Source organism: Dermochelys coriacea, chromosome 5 (assembly GCF_009764565.3).
Source record: "Dermochelys coriacea isolate rDerCor1 chromosome 5, rDerCor1.pri.v4, whole genome shotgun sequence".
Lineage (NCBI taxonomy): Eukaryota > Metazoa > Chordata > Testudines > Dermochelyidae > Dermochelys > Dermochelys coriacea.
In genome coordinates this window covers 115,613,106-115,635,071 of record NC_050072.1, presented here as the reverse complement: position 1 = coordinate 115,635,071, position 21,966 = coordinate 115,613,106, and the positions used below count along the sequence as shown (strand labels likewise).

General features: G+C 40.1%; 1 long non-coding RNA gene across 1 annotated transcript; it reads left to right on the top strand.

Moving 5' to 3' along the window:
- The first annotated feature begins 1,527 nt into the window (after positions 1-1,527).
- Positions 1,528-19,202, top strand: LOC119856176. Its single transcript, XR_005293193.2, has 3 exons — positions 1,528-1,646; positions 9,807-9,915; positions 19,153-19,202. It is a non-coding gene; the product is annotated as an uncharacterized LOC119856176 (long non-coding RNA).
- The last annotated feature ends 2,764 nt before the right edge of the window (positions 19,203-21,966 follow it).

Sequence of the window (21,966 nt, the reverse complement as noted above, 5' to 3'; positions counted from 1 at the left end):
CACCTAGATCCCGAACTCCCACCCCAGGGTGTCTCTATGCATCCTCGGAAGCCTAAATACCTTTAAAAATCTGGCCCTGAGCGACGTGCCCGCGGTCCCACTGCAGCAAAGCCGGGGTGCCCCAGGGGCTGGTGGGGGCGGAAGCGGGGCTGGTTCCTCCGCCGGGCACCCCCTCGTAAGCTGTCCGGAGCGCAAGGCAGCTGGGCGAGCCCGGAGGGAAGAAGCTGCGTGTGAGACGGGGGACTCCCGCTCCTCCGAGGCCTCCCGGGGGAAGATGGATGCATCGCTCGGCGGGGGCCTCCGCACCGGCTTCCCCCTCTCGCCTGGCCAGACTAAGGCGGCCCGCGCGAGCCCTTCCCACGCCCCGGAGTTCACGGCACGCGGGGCGCTGAGGGGGCGGCCGGGCGGGCGGCAGCCGAGATGGGAGGGGGGGGGGCTGATGGAGGAAGGCGGGGGCATTTTGCAAGGGTGACACCCTTTTTGTCCAGCTCCCCCTGCTCTGTACCCGACCTTGCTAGGAGCAGATCTTCGCCCCCCCCCCCCCGTCCTCCACGTGGCCACTAGTTTGCCAGCGGGACTGAGAAATGCCCTGGGCCTCCCGTGGGCGAGAGAGCGAGTCCCCGCCCCGCCCCGCCTCGCGACCCTTCCCGGGGGACGTTAACGGCGTGGGAGCAAACGCCTGGCCCGCCCCTCTCCGCGGGGCCTGGTGACCGAGCGGGGAAACGGCGGGAAAACGAACCAGCCTCGCCTAGAACGCGTCGCCCGGAGGGGAACCGGCCGGGGCGTTTGCTTCGCTCTCAGCCACGGGCAGCCGCGTCTGCAGCGTGGCCCGCTAGGGGCGAGGAGAGCTGCAGGCGTCGCCGGCTCCTGGCATTAACAGATTGCACTGCAGCGTTGAGAGAGAGAGAGAGACTAGGGCAGGACCAAGAACCCCCAGCTGCCCTGGGGTGCACCCGAGCTCTTGCGCTGCGAGGCGGGAGAGACCCCCCCCCCCCCGGGCACCCCCTTCTTAGCAGCAGCCGCCTCCAGAAATGTCTTCAGCTGCCTGCGTGCGGGGGGGTTCATACATACGCGCGCCTCTGGGAGTGTTTTACTAAAGGGAAACCATCCATCGCTGGAGGATTGTGGCAGGGATAGAGTGACTTGAGGGGGGGGGGGGTGTTGCTGAACTCCTTGCTCTGGACACCAGTGCAGCCCCTGTGTGATGATGATTTTGAAGAGCCAGGCGTTTCCTCTTTCAGAGGAGCGGCCCTGTTAGTCTGTATTCGCAAAAAAGAAAAGGAGGACTTGGGGCACCTTAGCGACTAACTAATTTATTTGAGCATAAGCTTTCCTGTAGTCAGAGGGCAGCTTGAATCACAGTCCCGCCCCCCCCCCCCCTTCCTCTGCTTGGTTGTTTCTTTCTTCTTCTTTTTTTGCCCCCTTGGTCTGGGCGGGGGGGGGGGGGGGGTTCTGTCTTTGCTTCTGATTGGTTAAGCAGCTCTCCTTGTGTGATTACTAGAAACACTTTAAATGCTGCTTCCTCCCCCCAAACGGTGCACCCAGCACAAGCTGTTTTGACAATTCATAAGTTTTTTTGCTTTTTTTAAAAAAAAAAAAAACCACCCAACAAAAAGCCCATGCCAAAGCATTATGAGGTTGCAAGGGTAAGTGTACTTTCTTACAAATTTTCTTGCTTTGGAGAAGCATGGCTGGTGAGGGGAACTCTTATTTAGCTCTGATTCAAATGACCGGGCGGAGGGGGCTTTTTCTTCTTTCTTTTTCTTTTCAGTAGCCCTTATAGTGGGACACTTATTCTGCTTCTGCACTCGGGCGGGGCGGGGAGAGAAGAGAACAGGCTAAACCGTCTACTTGAATTCAGATGCACCTGGACTCGATGGCTGACTGAATACAACCTGATGATCGGCCCGTGGGTGGGTGTGGGTGGATGATCAAGATACTATTGCTCAAAAAGAACAATGGATTCATCACCCATGCAAACATTTCTCCACTCTTGCCTGCAGCGCACATCCGGGTCTTTTTGTTTTCCCTTTTCCCCCCCCCCCCCATAATTGACACTTCTTCAGCAGATGAAACTGTCACCTCGAAGACGCTTTTCCTTAACCATATGATGCGCTGACTTCTGTCCTGCTCAACTGTGAAGGAGGGGGGGGGGGGCAGCGGAAGTATTTAAAACGGCATGGGATACTAATTAAAGTCTCTTCTGCCCATCCTCTCTACCCTTTAAAACCAGGAGGAATGTGTTTGAGGTGATGGCACCTGCTTGCTTTCATAAGACGTTTTCTAAAACGCATGCCCCAGCAAAAAGATACAATTTTAGAAGGTCTCCCCCCCCCCCCCCGCCATCGGATTTTAAACCGTATCAATCTCGCTTTAAAATACAAAACAAAACATGGTTTGAGTGCATTTCAGTCATGGGATGGAGTTGCTCTTTTAATAGTCTCAGGCTATTTCCGTGGGGGGGGGGGAGGGGGACTGTGATAAGCAGATTACACAACAGCTGTTTGGAGGAAGGGGTAGATGGAAATTATCTACAAAAGGAATCCTACCTTTTTAAAACTGGCACGGTTACTTTAACAGCACCCTTGAATGTTGAAATTCTGTCTCAAGGCTACAAAGGTGGCCATACGGCTCCTGTAGTTAGAAAAAAGAAAAGGAGTACTTGTGGCACCTTAGAGACTAACCAATTTTAATTTTCTGTATGAATATTTTCATGAAATTGATAGATTTCCACTCCATAGGGCTAAATTCAGTGCCTTGCATGATGACATAGAGTAGTCTCTAAGGTGCCACAAGTACTCCTTTTCTTTTTGAGAATACAGACTAACAGGGCTGCTACTCTGAAACCTGTAGTTAGAAAGTAGTTCAGACAACACACGAGATATTGAAGCATGTAAGTACTGTAAATATATCAGTGAGTATTTATCCTTGCTTCAACTGTGTGAAGCAGGAATGGGTCACATTAATTTTATTTTTTATGAACAAGTTACTTCTAGCCACCCACTGTAACCACTCTTGAAGGCATTCCTGGACACCTGAAGTAACTTTTCTAATGTTATGGTACTTAAATGGGTTAGGGATTTGTTTGTTTTTTCCTATGGCAATTGTGATAAGTAACTTTCATGGGCTTATTCTGACATCTGCAGAAACTAATTAAATGCTAATTAATTTCACCCTCACTTGAAAGTGATGCAGACAATTGTCATCCTCAAATAATTGTTTCTGTTAATATCTTTAGACTATTAGCTACTACTGAAAGTGACCAAAGGGTTTATCTAATTTAAACCATGTAAATAAGGGACAAAACAGGCACTCAAGTTTGCAAAGAGACATTTTTAAAAAAATTGTAAACCACTATTTTCCCCCAAGATTATTTCAGTTTAAAGAAGAACTGTTGTTTAATAAAGCAAACGCTGCGCCTTTTGGAGCAGTAAATAGTAGCTACATACATTAATAGCATTAGTTTAAGTAGATTATGCAGTAACTCCACATTTTTGCTTAGTTCATACATTTTTATTTGCTCCCCAGGAATTGCATAAATATTTGATTGTTGCTCTAAGGAAGCTAATATTCAGAAAAATATGATTGGGTCAGAATGTTCAGTTAAATATTCCCATACAGTGAAACATCTGGCAATCTATTGGATACTTGGGGTATGTCTACGCTTCAGAAAAAAAGACCCATAGCATTGAGTCTCCCAGCCTAAGAGAACTGACTCTGACTCACTGGGCTCACACTACAGGGCTACAAATAGCAACGTAGATGTTTGGGCGCAGCCTGGAGCCCGGGCTGTGAGACACCTCCGCCCCCTGGCCAGGTTTCAGAGCCCAGACTCTAGCCTGAGCTGCAACATCTACACTGCTATTTTTAGCCCAATAGCACAAGCGTGAACCAGTTGACCCAGGCTTTGAGACTCATTGCCATGGGTCTTTTTCTGGAGTGTACACATACCCCAAAGAGTCTGATTCCAAGCTTATTGAAGTCAAGGGGAAAAGATTCCACCTGACTTCAATGGGCTATGGGCCTCTAATAGAGGTTTTGCCAGTTTTCTGTCGGCAGAATGGTTGCATCTCCCGAGCACTTTGGACCCAACTCAATTTTAAGTATTGCTTTTCCTTTTTCACAACTTCCACATGGAATGTGATGGATGTTATAAGCATTTATACTTCTCTATGTAACTTACACATATGGATTCACCGCCATCTTTTTTTTCCCCATTATTAGTTGGGTACTTTAAAAAAAAAAGTCTTTGCTAAGACACTATAGAGAGAGGTAGGCAGTTATCTAAGAAGGACAGAAAAACCTACCAAAATTATATAGAAATAAACAGCGTCTGTAGATATTCATTAAATGCAAAAATTAACTCTTAGGCTTACCTGTGACCCTTAACTGTATCTACTATTTCCTCATCATCATTTCAGGTAGGAAGTTCATGAAATCTGGAGGATGTTTTCAGTCTAATCTCTACCTATGTGGTTACAGTCAACTTTCCAATGAGCTAGTCCCTTTAGAATGCCTGTTCAAATCCAACCAGTTCTGTCAGTGTGATGACACCGTGGAACAAAGTTGATGTTCTTACTAGATGCACAAGGCAATACGAAGACCCTAGTATACACACTAGTAGAAGACCAAATATTAGCACAAAGGTGGAGATTATGGTTTCTGGGGATTGTGTGTACTGGTTGGAGTGCCCTCTACCAGCAGGCTGTAATACCATTAATGCCACCTTTGACTGTGTGATTTATTGTGTCAGTGTGAATGCTGTTGGGGCAGAGGTTTTCTGTGGGCAGAAAAAAGGTAGGTCCTCTTTTTACATAGCAATGTATTGTGATGGAATATACAGACTCCACTCAAGTCAGAAAAGGGTTAATGGGGGCTCTATCAGCCTGGCCCTATGGTACCTGAGACAGGGAGAATGGACCTTGAGCTCTCACTGTGGGAGAAGGCTGGCGGGGTCCAGGAACCCTGGAAGATTAAGGCCTACTAGGGCCTTCCTGAGGAAAAGGCACAGTTGAGGTTTCTTTGTGTTTATTTTGGACTTTGGTTACCTGGGCAGAAGTGGAACCTTTATGGGACTTAGTTGGAGAGCTAAGTCGCCTCCACTACCATCCAGGTTGGGATAAATCAGCTGAAGACTGAGAGAAACTGAGGCAGAGCCACTGCTATGTTGATCCATGCCATGAAGTAGCATACTGGAAGGGTGAATGGCCATAGTATGCTGCTATTTTGGGGGTAGGAAGTAGGAGTGAAGGGCAACAATGAAAAGCAAACGGTCTTCCACCTTGTGTAACCTGAGTCCTACTATTCTGAACTCACTGTTGAACCTTTAAAATCTGGGAGTTTATAGAACATCAAATTTAAACCAAACTGCAAATAAAGAGCTCCTGAATGACAAGCAAAATTCATCATGACTGTAGAGGAGAAATCCGATGGGGATTATCTTTCATAATAATGGATAAGACTCCAATTCACTGAACAATTTAATGGTGGGGGGGAAACTTATGTTCTCCTGGCTGTTATGTAATATTTAGAACAAATTCTGTGTTCTCATCAAAACACAATATATAGTAGCATTCTAAAGAGTGCCCACAGGAGTTTTCATTCAGAAACTCTACTGAAAATTAGAAGGGAATTGTGAACATAATAATCATGGTGACATGTGTGATATCATGCGGAGGCAGGTGATGAACAACTTGCCCACAGATCTTTCAGCTGCAGAGTAAGGTATAGCTCAAAGATCTACTGATGTGTTTGAGCAAGTTATGTAGTTTTTATTTTATATACTTCACCAAGACTAAGATAAGCATATCTGACATGCATGTAAATGTCAAAATGCAGAAAGTGAGAATTCAGAGGCAATACAGAGGACAATACAAACGCATTCACTAGGAAACTACTGAAGATTTAGAAAGAGAGGGAATTTCCCTAGGCCCCTCTAACTAAAAATCTCTAAATATATAGGTTGATTCTTTCCCTTTGGATTTAATGTATGTTTATTGGGTCCATAGAACAGCAAGATTAACAACACTGAAATTGGTGTTAATGTTAACAATTAAAATGTGAAGGTGCATATGCCAATTCTTAGCAATATACAGTATATGTTAAAAATACACAAAGGACATGGAATATTTACTCTATTCTATGGAAGAAAAAGCTAACAAGCAGACAGTTTCATATATAAGTGACTTATGAGACCAGTTAAACTGCGTCTTTCAACACCTTAAACAATACAATTTTTCATTCATTTCATCTTGAAGGGTTATTACTCTGAAATAATTATACATTGAGATGTTTAAGGGGGATAAGCAAGGCATGGATGCTTTCATATCTAAAAATGCATTTCTAATACGTTTTTGGTTCTTGATTTATTACACCTTTGAAGGTTACATTTTACAATGACCTATCCATAATCAAAGATTAATTTCATATCAAAATAGTACAATAACTAATTTGTTGCACTTTATCTTTTATTAGACTCCCGCACTCTATGCCAAAAAACTCTGAAAGTGTATGAATCAGAGTTTGAAATGTGACTCTCTTGTACATTTTTACAAAATGGATATTAGTAGCAAGTGAAAACAATCTGTTATTAGCAGTCTTTACAGAAGGAAATGCTGTAATGTCCCTAATGTTCTTCTTACATTATGACAAACATTTTAAAATGAATCAGGCCTGAGTCAGTAATATACTTTTACACTTAAAAGTACATTTAAAATGAAGCATGTACTTCAGTATCTTATTTTACTTGGGAGTAGAGAAAAAGCAAATGCCCTACTTTCTGCTTCGAAGAGAGCTAGATAAAGCAATACTTTTCTGTTTTGATCTGAATATTATTACCATTTAAAGAGTGCTTTGGGCACTGATCCTGCTAAGATTTTTTCCATGTGTTTGAAGTCAATGGGATTACGCACATGCTTAAAATTAAGTACATGCTAAAGTCTTTGTTGGGCCTTGCAGTGAAAGTACTGTGATTTCTTTGTATATATTCTTTCCCCTGTTGTAATTCTGTGTGTATTACATGGAGTGTTTGAATACAAATGCATGTGCACACACGCTTTGGATTGTTTGATAGTTCAATATAGATAACCAGAACATTGGCCAAACCGGACAGTCTCTACACAAAAGAATAAATGGACACAAATCTGACATCAGGAGTCATAACATTCAAAAACTGGTAGGAGAACACTTCAGCCTCCCTGGCCACTCAGTAAAAGATTTAAGGGTGGCAATTTTGCAACAGAAAAGTTTCAAAAACAGACTCCAACAAGAAACTGCTGAGCTTGAATTAATATGCAAACTAGATACCATTAACGTGGGTTTGAATAGAGACTGGGAGTGGCTGGGTCATTACACATATTTAATCTATTTCCCTAAATTAGGTATCCTCACACCTTCTTGTCAACTGTCTAAATGGGCCATCTTGATTATAACTAAAGTTTTTTTTTCTCCTGCTGATAATAGCTCATCTTAATTAATTAGCCTCTTACAGTTTGTATGGCAACTTCCACCCGTGTGTGTGCGTGTGTGTACACACACAAATGCATGTGCACACACACTTTGGATTGTTTGATATATATCTTCTTACTATATGTTCCATTCTATGCATCCGATGAAGTGGGCTGTAGCCCACGAAAGCTTATGCTCTAATAAATTTGTTAGTCTCTAAGGTGCTACAGGTACTCCTGTTTTTTTAACCAGAAGTATGAAATTCTGCATAGCCCTTTGATTTAAGTAACTCTATGAATTATACAGAATCCACCAGAGCCTGCTACTTACACAGATTGCATATTATCCCAGTTATAGTGGCTTTTTAGTTAGTAAGGTCTTGTCTACACTTGAAACTTAATCTGGACTAAGCTAGGGTGTGAAATTAAATCATAATGGCAATTCCTGAATAACAATGTGTGGATGCTCTTATTCTGGTATAATTATCTTGATTTGGTTTAATCCACTTTCAAAATAAGCTAAACCAGAATGAAGCATTCTTATTCTGGAATAAGACTGTCTACACTTGGAGCTATTCTGAAATAGCAATTTTTCAATAACTCCCTGCATAGAGAAGCCTTCAGAAGTCATTTTAAGTCTAAAGACTTTAAAAAGTTCTCTTCCCCACCACCCTCTCTGTCTCTCTCTTTTCACATGGCAATTCTGATATCAAAAGATCAATGCTTTGAATTTCACACCTCCATGCTCCCTTGACAATAGCTGAATGGATACCTCTTAAGCAGAATTTATATTAAAACTGTGCTAGTTAGGCAGCAATTATTGTCCTTCACCACCATTAGGCTAAAGTGGCTTTCTGGAAGCTGGCTTAATACGAGTTATGTCTATACTCTGATTTTATTTTATTTTATTTTTTTTTTTGGATCCATAATATGGTTAAGTTGCACAGTGATAAAGATGTCAGACTTGTCTACACTACAGCTTTACCAATACAGATGAATCCACTAAGAATTGTAGACAAGACCAAAAAAAAAAGGACAAAACTCAAGTGGCAATTCTGATTAGGGGAGAGGATTATCAAATAAAACATGCATGCTAGCCATCTTCTTGTAATTCTGGGAAAGAGTCTCTTCCCTGTTGGGCTGAATTTAGTCACGATTTGTCTCACTTCAGGAATGAAGACTTCATCTGTCTCCCAGAAAAAGACAAAATTCATGCACGCTTTTGTGGCCATGGAAATAGAAGATTCCCCCTTTTTAAAAAAAGTGAACTTTTTTTGTAATGGCATCTCAAATTCCTTGTTTGTAATACTGTAAAGATAGTATATTCTTAGTCCTTACCAATGGCCTATGTGATTAAGGGCTTGTTTACATATGAAAATTCATCCAGACTAAGGTAAAGTGCAAATTTAAAGTGGTGTTAATTAGAAATAGTAAATCCATGTGTGGATGCTTTTATCCAAGAATAATAGTGCCTTATTCCAAATGATCTTAATCAGTCTCCAAAATGGATTAGGCTAATTTGGAATTAGGCACTCCTATTCTAGAATAAAAACATCAACACATGAAGCTAGTCAGGAATAGTTAATCAGGAATAACTCCCTGTGCAGACAAGCTCTAAATCTGGAAGGCGGGGGTGGAATTAAACGTGAATATTTGTAGATGTCAGACTGTAATGAGCCGTACAAGATGTGACCAATCAATAAAATCCTCTATGGTTAAGGTATTCAGTGTAAGGGACCATTTCTCCTACATACCATTACAACAGTTGAGACCAGCTAGGGTGACTTGGCTAACAGTACCTAAATATTAATGTCTGAGGAAGGCCTTTTTCTATTTTTCCTGCAATGGAGTCTGAGCTTCAGGGCCTGGACTAGGGCTAATTATTCTCTCGGGGCCTGATTCTGCCACCTTTACTCTTGCTGAGTACTTGGTCACGTGCATAGTCAGTCCCAGTGACTACTGGGTCTATGGTCTGTGAGTAAGTACTAATTTATAAAGTAGTAGAATAGCAAAATTAGACATTCAGGCTTTTGCCAGAGTGGGTAGAGTTAGACAGCATTGGATTATTTTGGGGAGGGTGGGTCGTCTAGTTTAAAGCTATGTATTTGGTTTATACACTATGCACAGCTCTGAGTGCATTCTGAGAAGTTAACAAAATGTTCATGAAATAAGGGTGCACTACTGCATATAGCTATAAAATATCTGTTTGGATAGGTGTATCTTGAAAAACAGAATAAGGGTGACCAAAACTTGACTGGTCCCCTTATCCTAGACCAGTGCTCCATTTCCAGTTATGGGTTTTGTTTTAAAATGAGTGGCCATTAAATTGAACATGAACTGATGGGGCTTTGTATCCCACAGTGCACTGTGTTGTTCAAAGGATGCAGAATATGAAACAGATGGCTCCGGAAGCCTGGGAGACAGACCTGCTGGGCCCTTTCTGGTGTCACCCATCCTCTCTGGCTTTAAGGTAAGTGCATTTTCTTTAAAAGTATATTTTAAAGGACATGAACATTGTTCATTAATTTCTCAGCCTTAACACACCATTCAGGAAGGTCAGAAGTTAAGGGTTTTGCAGCACTGAGTGCTCAGCCACAATAAGAGATACAGTGTACAAAGACAGACATTCTGTACGTGTGTCTATTCTAAAGCAATGTGCATGGCTAAAATTGCTTAAAATAGTGTATTCCTTACTGGTGAATTAAAAGATAAGTTTCATTGAAAAAGGTAAACAAACAACTGCCTAGAGGTGTTTAGTACAACTGTACTGCATAATAATAACTTTTGATCAACAGACGAGTTGTAGATAAGAACAGAATATCTTTAGACAGTCACTTTAGGAAAAACTCAGTAAGCAATGTCCCAATCCTGCAACTCTTAATCATGGAAATAATCTGTTCTACCAGATGAAGGATCCATTTAGTTTTCACATCAAAATAGCTCTAATGTTTGAAAAAGACCAAAGGCTAGCATGCATTTTATACTAGTGTGTATTGGACTCACAGTTCATTCTTTACTAAATAAATCTAGTTTTCCAGGTACCAAACTCACTATTATGTCTTACAGAATTTGGCACATTAACTGTCAATGCTTATACCTAATTTGTACCAGTATACAAATTCTCCAAAGAATTAATGTACTCTAAAACTTGTCTGCCTGCTTATTCTAAAATAATGATTATTTTTCTTGGAGCTCAATACTGTACCCACTTAAATTCATGTTCAACTTTACTCACATGGGTAGTCCCAATGTTTTGGGGCCCATAATTAGTGAAATAAAGCACACTCCAAAAAGTGATTCTAACAAAAGCAAAATTCATATTGTCTTTATGTTCAGAGTGCATTGAGAGAAACATTTTCTAATAATCGTACAATAATTACAAAAATCCAGTGTCTCAGATTAGGGAATGCAACATTTAATTCCAAAAGCAAACATGCACTTTCTACGTTGTTGAATGTATGTATTGACAACAGAAACGAATCTAAAATAGCATCATTTAAAAATACTTGGACAAATAGTTTTCAGCCTATCTTTGCTGCTATTCTGATTTTTCTTTAACAAACTTCATTGCTTAGTTGTCTGATAAAACAAAAAGAGTGCAACTATATGTCTTAGCACCATTTTATTTTTATTTTTTTCAGTTCCAAAGTATAAAACACCACTTTGTAGTACATTTATCTTGGAGCTTTGAGATACTAATGCACTTATGTTTTGTAACACCACTTTTAACAGGTATCTATTACTTTGAAAATGAATCTTTAACCTATTCCTGCTGAATGCCTTTCCTGGCACCAGTTTCTTGTTTCCATGTTCTCTGTTTTAGGAAAATCCTCTAAAATGTACTTTTAAAAAAATGTACTTTTATGTACTTTTAAAAAAATAAATAAATAAAAAGAGGAAGAAGCATGCAAAATCCTCTTGAACTCATTTTACTTGTGATTTTTGAATAGCATTCAAATTAGAATGATTTTCCCAGATTTTTATAGGTTTGCCCAATCCAGCTGTATATTTTATATGCTAATCTAAATTCTATTTTTGTTCCCCTTGGGGTTTTAAGTGATTATAATTGTTGCTCTTCAAAAGCCAAACAGATGATGATTGCTGCTTCAGGAATATACCAAAAGAAACTGGCTTCATTAAACCTGCTCATCCACTTCATAATTATCTCCATTTTATCTCGCTAAGAAGCAGGAAAATGGCAAGTACAGTTCATTGAAGCCAGTTCAGTTATTTAAACATCACTTTATTGCACTAACAGGAGAGTGTTAAAGCGGGAGGATTTTTTTTTAGAAGTTTTAAACTTTCAAACACTAAAAGGTAGCCAGTGACCAAGTGGTGTTGCCATCTAGGACACCAGGGCCTCTGACTCAGCTTGGAATTTAATGCTGTAGGCTGACGAAAGAAGAGTGTATTGCAGTTATGATGTACTGTCGGTCTCTGAAGAGGGGTTAGGCCAGTTCTAGTGGATGAAATGTAAAGTGGATTGACAGATGTTTTCTAGGAAATCTGCTTGCCTGTCGTCTATGCTGGAAGTAAGTTGTTACAATAAGAAGACTCATGTGGGGTGGAGGGAGAAGAGAAGGGGAGAAGAGAAAGCAGGCATATGGCTAGAGATTAAACAAAATGATAGCAGTTTTAGAGAATAGAATTCATCCTCTGAGTGTCAATTCTCGGTCTAAAAGTTTACAGTCAGATAAACCAATAGGTCTGTACAAAATGTTTCAGTAAAACAGAGATCTTAAATCCATCTGTCTAAAAAAAAATACATGGATACCTACAAAAAATGTGCAGTGAAATTAAATATTTGATGAGGAGGAATAGACATCATAGAGCCTATCAAACCTAAATATTACAGAGCTTTACAGTACAAATATGGGAACTCTCAGGGTACAGACCCTTACTGAAGTACATAAGCAGGTCTCAAGGTGACAGCTGCATGGATTTTGGCACCTTCTATAATACAGTTTTTGACTTGCAAATATTTGCACCCTCTTTTCAGAGCATTTACATTCATCATCCAAGGAAAACATATGTTCTCTCTATCTACCTCTTCCCCAAAAGTGGACTCTATGGCTGTGCCAATGAGTTAATCAGGAATACACAGAAAATCACAAATTAACATGGATTTGCACTTTTTATTTTATGTATTTGGGTTTTAAATAAGACGACACCTATCTAAGGCTTTAGATGCCCTAACACACTAATGCTGCTGGGGATTTCTTGTGTTAAAGTAGTCATTGCAGCAGGAACTCAGCCAGCCACCTTCAGGATCTCCACTCCTTCCTCAGTCTAGGAAGCACATCCTCGTACCTCTCCAAAAACCCTCTCAAAACTGGTGTATTTTGCAGTGTGCCCAGAAGGACACCAAATCAGGGCTATTTAAGAAAAAAGGAGGGTAGGGGAGAAACAAGAGGCCTTGCGCCCTCACTTAGAATACTCTGCCAGCTGTCCCTTCTTTTATAATAAGGGGGATCCAGCTCTAGCACCTCTGATGACCACAGCTCTGTCAGTGTGGCATCTGAAGATGGTCCCTCCCTCAGGTCAGCTAATCCTATGCCATAATAAACACTTTAAACTCCACCCAGAGATCATAGGCATCAAGTGCGGATCCTGGAGTGCTGATGTCATAACAATAGCAAGATGCTCCATTCACTAAGCAAGTAGCTATGTTCTGCACCAGTTTCACTCTCCAAATGGCTTTAAGGCATAGCCCCATACAAAGCATACTGCAGGTGTTTAATCTTGCTAACTGACATGATCAACAGTGGCAAGGTGTGCCTCCAAAAGGAAAGGTTGCAACAGGTAGATGGTGAAAAATCCTAGCCGCATGTAGAGGATGGAAAAGCTGATCGGGTTACTGTTGTAATATGATCAAATAGGTCTAAAATCACCCACTAAGTTGAAAATTGAATGTTGTCTCTCAATCAAAGGAGTGATATTACATCTACCATCTTTTCTGACAGCTTCTCCCAACCCATCATCACCTCCCCAGTCTTGTCTGGTTTGAGTTTCATCCAACTCACTCTCACCCAGACTCCAGTCTCAACTAGACACTAGCTGAAATGCTGAACTGCAGTATCTGAGTTAAATGAGATTGCTACATACAGTTGGGGGTCATCAACATACTGAAAACACTGTACCCCATGTCTAACAGGCACATATACATGTTGGAACAGAAGGGATGAAACCATGGTGCATATACACACACCACCTGCGAGCTCTTTAAGAAGAGAAGCAATAGTCCACAACTATCCAGTGACATCTGAGAAAAGAATGAAGCCACTAAACAGACTCTGTATCTAATCTCGTGGGTCTGCAGGAGAGTCAACATCTCACGATCAGTGATATCAAAGGCAGGTGATAGATGTAATACCATCAGCGTTACACCTGGACTTCATTCATCACCAGGAGAGGATCACCAGCCAATGCAGTCTCTGTGCCAAAGCCACATCTATATTCAGACTGAGAACAATTAAGAAGATTGAAGGCATCTAGATAGAGTTAATTTCTTGCAACAACCTTTTCTACAGTCTTAGCCAAGAAAGGAAGGTGAGATACAGGCTGATAATTAGCTGATTACTCAAGAAAGCATCACCTGATGCTGACAAAGGCTGCACTAATGCTTCCTTAAAAGTAATAAGCAGCCTGACTTTTCTAAGAGGAATTCACAATCTCTACAATGAAGGAACCCAGTACCTCCTCATTGGCCTTCACCAGCCAGGAAGGACATGGATCTAAAGCACAGGTTCTGGGACAAAGTTCTCTCAACACCTCCATGAGCATCATCAACTGAAATTCTAGCAGAGTTGATGAGGCCCTTACTCTGCCATCACAGAAGTAGACAGCCTTCTCTAATCAATCTTGTCTACAAAACAAGCAGCTTCTTTACAAAGGGAAGGACTCAGATCACTACCGAGCTCAAACAATCTGAATTTACCAGACTGAAACAAGTCTGCTGTCTAAGTCTTTGCAGATACTATGGTGGTGGTGAATAACTTCTTCTTTACCTTCTGTACAGCCACAGTCATGACATAAGAGGTTTTTAAAATGTGTGCTGCAACCAATCAACTTGTCATAAGATGTCCACCACAGGGGCTCTAGCAGCCTCCCCTCTCATTTCATTTGATACAGATAATGCATGAACCAGGGTAACCTGTGAGAACAAAGCCAGCAGAGAGTACCTAGGTACCCACATTAATGGTGGAGGACAAGTATAAAGTCCAACCCAACCATCAAGGGAGTTGTCTGTCAGCGGAACAAGATTCTCCGTCAGAGATCTCTTGATCTTTCTGGTACCATTAATCTCCCTTGCTACAGATTAAGATGATTACTACTTGTCCTAACTTCAGTGGACATGCAGAACAATGATGGCCTTCTTCCTTATAACAACCCTTAGCATAATTGAAGATTATCAGGTATCCCCTCCCCCCCCGCCTCGTCCTTCTTTTTTCAAGGTTAAACATACCTAGTTTTTTTTAAATGTTGCTCATAGGCCAGGTTTTCTAAACATTTCATTATTTTTGAGCCATTTCTGACTTTCTCCAATTTTTCCACATCTTTCCTAAAGTGTGGTGCCCAGAACTGGAGACTGTATTCCAGCTCAGGCCTCACCAGTGCCAAGGAGTGCAGGACAATCAACTCCTGTGTCTTTTATATACAACACTCCAGTTAATACACCCCAGAATGAGTCTTTTTCACAGCTGCATCACACTGTTGGCTCATATTCAATTTGTGATCCACTATAACCTTCAGATCCTTCTCACCAGTACTACTGCCTAGCCACTTATACCCCATTTTGTGAAGGGAGTATTCATTTTTCCTTTCTAAGGATGGTACTTTTCACTTGTCTGTATTGAATTTCATCTTGTTTATCTCAGACCAATTCTCCAATCTGTCACTCATTTTGAATTCTAATCCTGTCCTCCAAAATGAAAGCAACCCCTCCCAGTTTGGCATGATCCACAAATTTTATAAGCATACTTTCCATTCCATTAACCAAGTCACTAATGAAAATAACGTCATGCTAGCATGAAGTTTTCCAAAATGCACACAAAATAAACATGAACAGAATGCTATGCAAGAGCCTACAGTAAGAGTAAAATATTTAATAATAATTATGAATAAAATCTCATTTCTCAACAAGATGGGCAGCTAATTAAAAATGGAAAGCAATTTTAATTTGCTTATGGTTTTGCCACTTTTGTTTTCAGTTCTCTTTATATTTGAAATACATACCTCATCTTAAGCCAATTTTGCTCCGTTCTTGCTTGCTTGCTTAGGATTTGGAAAAAAAAAGTTATTTAATTTAATCAAGCAGAAATTCATAAATTTTAAAAATCATTCTTACAGTTCCAGGAAGAAAAAAACAAGCTCATTGCAATATTGTAATGAAATTTGTTAAAGGTGATTCTACAAGATATATGAATATTTAACTGAAGTTAGACAATCTACTGGGAAAAGTTGTTTTAGAAAATAGAGTAGCCTTATTAACTATGTGAAACCAACAGTTCGGATGATGGTGAAAAAAGCAATTAGATTGCACAGGGGAAAAAGGTCTAAAACTGGCACTGTCAGGGTTAGATAATGAGAATATTTAAAAGGATTTTGGTACATCTGAAATCTAAAGAAGGCATAGCGAGAAGAAAAAGATGTGTTGTAGTACATTGTGTCAAAGTAATTCATGGAAAATGTCTGTTACTGCTCCAAACAATTTATACTTTAACACCATTTATGTTGTAAGGCACCTGATTTACGTTTACAAAAGTTGACACTTCAGAACCTCAGTAATATTTGATTTCTCATATGCCAGTGAAAAAGACAAATTGAAGAAGGATTCATTCATACTACACTTTTGTGTAGTCGAATCAAAGATCTTGGAGAAAATTTTATTTGTTTAAAATCATATGTGTAAAATTAAAAAAGGGTATTTTTTTTGGTGGTCAGTGTCAAATGTTACCAATTCATTTAAAACACTATGCATAGCTTGGGCTAGTTGCTGTGCAAGCTTTGTGCAGCTGTTCAAACTCCACTCGTTACAGACTGGAGCCCAAGTCCCTAAAGACTTATGCATGTGTTTAACTTTATGCAGTGTGAATAGTTCCAGTGACCTCAAATTGTGACAAACGGGCTGGAGCTGCAGACAAACGTCCACTAACGACAAAGTAGTTCACTGGAGGCCTAGCCAGGCACCAAGTGTACATTCCAGAAGTTTGGAGTTTAGGGTGGTATGTCAATGAACCCCCAAGTCTCCCATCTTCCTCAGATATTCAAATGATACCATGCTGCTAATGATGTACAATAGACTCCTTTCTTCAATATATGAAAACCATACATAGTTTACACTCTTTTTTTCTTGATCTGCCATTCCAAACATGGAAAACATAATTTTCCAAGTAGACAAGCCTACAGAAGAGGTAGACTGCATGTACATCCCATTATACAGTGGATTACCACATTAATTTGCATAGTTATTACACTGTAGATTTTTCAGCTCTGAACCACGCTATCGGAAATAGAAAAGTCCAATAGAAAGTATTAACCTGTTTGAACATACTAAAGAAACGGGGGGAAATGTATCCTTATTAAAAATGTTTACTGTTAACTGTTTCCTTATGCTTCCTCTAACACACAGAGGCATGTGCACACTACCAGATTCTCATTCCATCTCTTTGTGGAAAGACCATGACAAGATCTTTGGAGCATCTAACTAATGACATCCAAGTGAACCTGTATCCTGAACTGTAGCTTTCTCATGCCCTCTTGCCCACCATAAGTGGGGGAAGATACTAGGGCTCCAATCCATGAAGGTACTTAAGCACCTAAACCCAAGACTTAGGCACCTAAATCCCAGTTTTGGCTCCTCTATAATCCGCAAAACTCCTATCAAACCTTGTAGATGCCTAAACTCCCTCTTAAGTTTTTTCAAGTGCTTAAATTTTCACTTGAAAAGATCCCTTGGCACCTAAGTTCCTGCCTCTGGTCACATGCACTGCCTCTGGTCACGGTCACATGTACCTCTAGGTGTCCGAATGCTTATCTCCCGTCTACACCCAGAGCGATCCATGAACCAGGGAAGACCTTTTTTTTTTTCCTTCTATCAGGTTGATGTGCTCAGAGGTTCTCTACCATATCAAGTCCGGCTGGAGGAGGAGTTGGTGGTAGTAGCAGTGGTGTCCAGTTTATAACTTTTAGCACATTGGTTAGAGCACTCACCTGGGGTATGGGAAAGTCAGGTTACTACTTTGGCCCAAAGACTTAAATAGTCAATGGGGCAGAGAGAGAGAGAGAGTGTGAGAATGATTCTGTAGTGTGGTGGGTAGGACACCCACCTGCGAGGTGGGAGACTCAGGGTTGTCCATGCCTTTTGCTCCAATCACTCTTTCGTTACTTATCTACAGTGGAACAGCATCAGCAGGAGAGATTGACAGAGCCCCACGTCCGAATATCCCACAGTTCAGTGATTAGAGTACCCTCTTGAGAGGTAGGATTTTAAGAGGGGTTTCCCTTCTCTCCAGTCTGGCAAAAGGGGAAATGGAAGCTGGGTCTCCCACCTCCCAGATGAGTGCTCTAATCACTGGGCTAAAAGTTATATTGCCTCCTCTTTCTCTGGCTCTTAGGCAGATGCCTAACTCACTTCCACAAGAAACTATTTAGGTGCTAAGCCATCTGGCTCAAGGAGATAGGTTCCCATTTGTGGATCTGTAAGCAAAGTTAGGTGCCTGTCTTTGAGAGGGACAGGGCTTAGTACACGCTCCTGTTGTTGGCACTCCCATTGGTTAGCTTAGGCAGCTTCCTGCCTAGCATGCTAGTTTTTGTGGATCACGTTCTAAGATTCCTGTCTCTCCCCATTCATTGTATAGGGAGCTTAGGGCCCTAGCTCTGGATTTCTGAATCACAGTGTTGTTCCTGTGATTTTTCTAGTTGCCTAAGAGCGAGGCACCATGATTCTGAGTATTGAAACACTTAAGTCCTTTTGTGGATCTGGGCCTATGTTTCATAGCTTTAAGGATTAGTTTGGGGAGGAAGAATGTTTTTTTTGGTTAAAGCACAGGACTGAAAATCAGAAGATCTGGTATCTGTTCCTGTCTCTAACACAAATTTCTGCTACCTTGAGCCAATCCTCTACCTTCTCTATAACTCAAGTTTTCTCATCTGTACAAAAAAGAAAAAGGAATCATTTCACTATAACTCAGGCAAATTATTAGACTTGTTGTTGTTAAATATACAGAACCTTGGATGGAAGGTACTTTAAATGTCATATACTTTCATTATAAAATTTAACAGATATAAAGATCTAGAAGCCTAACTGTGACTGAAAGTTGTTTCGGAGAATTTAGTATGAGTTTTAGCATTAAGGCAAAAGTACTACATAAAGTGGGTTTCTCCTGTTAGGACCTATGTCTAGACCCACTGAATATAAATCCTTAATCACACACATTTTATGATTGTATTTAACTAACAGCTAATAACGGGTCTTATCTTGTAGCCAATTGTCTTACTCACTTCATTATAGTTAGAATCACACCATTGCTGATAATGTCTGAGATTGGCATCTCAAATGAAGAATCGTCAAATCTCCAAGTGTATGTTAGTAGTTTTTATTCTCTGCACAGGGAGAAGGAGCTCAGGAGTTATTTACATTTGTGCTACTGAACCAGTGCATTTATATCTACACTTTCACTAGTGATTTTGGGTGCCTTTTTTTCAGATGCCCAAGATGAGACCGCATAAAGAGACCTGATTTTCAGAGGATGGGTCATCAGCTGTCTCAAGTTGGACACCTAAATCACTGGTCAATTATGAAAATGTAGGATTAAGTGACTGAAAGAAAATCACCATTTTAAATTCAGCTGTGGAGAAATGGCATAGTAGACTTCCTATGAACGGTCTTCAGTGGATATCACTACTGGCACTATTTCAAGGGGCTTATTGGAAAGATAAGGGAAAAAATGTCTTGGGATCTTTGGTGACCTGGTTAGAAAATCACTGAAGTTACTTGAACTCTAGCTTTTTTCTTAAGGATACTAGCGAATCTTCTGTTTCTTTCTTGATTTATTTCTTCAGACTGGTGTTCTACTTTTATAGAATATAAAATTTTGAAAAAATGTATTTTAAAATATTGACTTGGCTGGTGCAGAAGTCGTTTCTTTCTATACAGTATCAGATGCACAATTGCCCAATAGCAGGAAACATGGTGTCAAAATAGGACATCAGCTGCACCAACGTAGGCCAATAAACTTGTAATAACCTAAACACTTTCTTAGCATCAGCATGGGTGATATTAGCATAATCTTTATTCCAAACATGCAACATTCAAGAACTACAGTAGGCTCACCACAAAATTATAGATGGACTCAAACAGTATTCTGAGGATCAAGTTGGGGAACCTTTTAGATAATATATGAGCCAGATCCTGCCTATATACTCATCTCAATCAGAGTTAAGTAGCTCAGAACCTTACAGGATAATTTCTGATCTATGAAACTGAGCTTGCATGTGAAAGAGAAGCAAAATTTCTACTGTGCAAAGACACAGCAAGTTCCACTAGATATTTTAGTGCCAGTGCAAGTCTATTTAATTATTGTTTTCAACTGGCATGCACATTAATTGTTAAATCATCTGCAGGTAAAGAGTTTTCACATGAAAAAAGTTTAAATTCTTGTCTGCGAAGAAAACCAGAGAACTCCTTCCCTATCTGATCCTTACAACTAAAATCCTAGAGATCAATATAAGTGAGGGACAGACATCACCACCAGTAGGAATTGGCTTTTGGAGAACAAGATTTGATCCACATAACCGATCACTGCAAGTAATAATCACTATAGCTTAATTCCACAGTATTTGGAATAGAAGACATCTTATGTATAAATGTAAGAGTGGAAGGAAAAAAATGCAGCGAAATCCAAAAAGGAAAACTGATATAAGGTGGAGGATAGGCAGGGAGAAGGAAGAAAGGGTATTTATTGACATAATACTACATAAATATATTTAAATTCAGTGTTCCCTTTCAGTAATGGGTATCTGGTTCCACCCATCAAACTAAGCTTATATTACAGAAAGAGACTGAGGTCACATAACTGCAGTAGAAGCAAGTGAAACTTGAATTCACCTCAAACTCTCTCACATCCACATCAATACATAATTATATGCAGACCTTGATTGTGAATCTTAATTTCAAACTGGGTGCATATCATCATCTTAATTGAATAAAAACAAAAAAAAATTCAAGCAGATACCCAAAATGATTTGAAATATGTTCAAACAAGTGGTCTACACAAGATCAAAAAAATTCCATCTACTATGCATGTGATCTGATTATCTGAAGATGATCTAATTACTTAGTGTACTAACAGTCCAGACTTCATAGGGACATTTTTTCAATAAAATACTAGTAGCAATAGCCACTATTTTACTGCACTACACTAACAAGAAAAATGATGGCAGAATAAAAAAGCTACCTTAGTGTAACATGCACTTTTCCCTCAACCGATTGAATGAAAATATAACACACCCATCATACATTTGAAAAAGTAAAATCCATCAGTTAAGTCAATATTTCTATAACTATAATACCATGACAGGTTTCAGAGTAGCAGCCGTGTTAGTCTGTATTTGCAAAAAGAAAAGGAGTACTTGTGGCACCTTAGAGACTAACAAATTTATTAGAGCATAAGCTTTCGTGAGCTACAGCTCAAATGCATCAGATGAAGTGAGCTGTAGCTCACGAAAGCTTATACTCTAATAAATTTGTTTGCCTATAATACCATGAGTGGATGTACTAATTACAGTAAGTTTATATCTATCCTGTTTCCTGAGGAAGCCTCTTGGTATGATAGAAATAGAATTTCACCAAATTGTCCAAGCTGTGACAGTATTTGGCCTAATTCAGTGGGGGAACTTAAAAGCATTATTATTTTATAAAAGGAAAATAGCATAACTTAAAAAAATAAAGTGCTTTAATTTAGGGGTTTTATTGCTTTCTTTTACCCAAGATAATTTCTCCCCATCCCCATACAATGCTTGACTGGACAGGGATTCACTGTACACTTTTATTACTCATCCACCAAATTAAAGAGAGTGATTTTCTAAATGGCGTTCACCCCCTTGCCAGAGCCTGCTGTATCATCCCTGCTAGAAATACTTTATCCATAGGGTTAATTCAAAAATACTTTTAAAAAGAGCAAGTGATTTTGCCCTTTTTAACATAATGACCACATTGCACCAAATGTCAGGTATTACAAAAACAAACAAAAGATACTGGCAGATCACCCTAAAGGCTATTGATCCTATCCTCATTTTCCCCCCTCCTCTCTAAATTTTTGACTAGATGAATGTCTGCTATACTATTAATATAGCCAGCATTTTTTTTTTCCAGGAAGAAAATATAAATGTTTCCAGCAAAGTGCACCAATATTGAGGTCCCTCCTCTCTCGCTCTCCCCACACCTAGGTTGGTGCTGCTTTCCTCCTTGGTTATGAGAAAGCATTTCTGTTAAAAAGGGAAAAAAATACTTCCTTATCTC